The sequence below is a fragment of the Pterocles gutturalis genome, unplaced genomic scaffold, assembly GCF_000699245.1.
Source record: "Pterocles gutturalis isolate BGI_N339 unplaced genomic scaffold, ASM69924v1 scaffold23897, whole genome shotgun sequence".
Taxonomy (NCBI): domain Eukaryota; kingdom Metazoa; phylum Chordata; class Aves; order Pterocliformes; family Pteroclidae; genus Pterocles; species Pterocles gutturalis.
The window spans coordinates 265-917 of record NW_010110850.1 but is presented as its reverse complement, the minus strand read 5'-3'; the positions used below and the strand labels follow the sequence as shown (position 1 = coordinate 917).

Genomic DNA, 653 nt, shown 5'->3' with positions numbered 1-653 from the left:
CTGGCCACGAGGGCACAGTGCTGGCTCATGGTCATCCTGCTGTCCACCAGGACCCCCAGGTCCCTCTCCCCTACACTACTCTCCAACAGCTCAGCACACAACTTGTACTGGTACCTGGTACATCCAGCCTCTCTGGGTATGGGGCAGCACGTGGGAGGCAGGAGGGGTGCATCTCCCTTCAGAACCATGGGGGGAAAAAAAAATCAAAGTGCCCATGGGCAGGGCAGAGGGGTGCCACGCGCTGGCGAGGTGTCACATCCCTCCTGCGCTGACTGCCCCCATTTTGCTTCCAAACCCTCCCAGGGCGATTCCCAGGGCAAACCCCAGTGATGAGCCCTGGAAACACCCCGGGCTGTGGCACCCGACAGCTTGCTGCCAACTCCGGGGGCACCCTCCCCGTCCACGGGGGGCTGCGGGGAGCGGGGCAGCCCCCCGACACAGAGTGGTGCCCAGGCCCTGTCTGCTCCCAGGCACACGCAAATAATTTAGAGGCAGGGAATCGCTTTATCCCCTGACAAAGCTCCTGCTTTGGCAGCGTCTATTTTAAGCAAGAAGAAAACCAAACTCGGAGGTAAAAACTAGGACAATTCCTGGCATGTCAGCTCCCGCCCGCTGCAGCGTGCCGCCCGCCAAAGCATCCTCCGCGCTCCCCA

At 61.4% G+C, this 653-nt stretch overlaps 1 protein-coding gene across 1 annotated transcript in view; it reads right to left on the bottom strand.

The window, feature by feature from the left end:
* LOC104461835 (protein argonaute-1) overlaps positions 1 to 653 on the bottom strand; it is a gene marked incomplete at both ends in the record, with an annotated part of 5,403 nt that overhangs the window by 4,491 nt on the left and 259 nt on the right. The gene's annotated exons all lie outside the window — the stretch shown is intronic.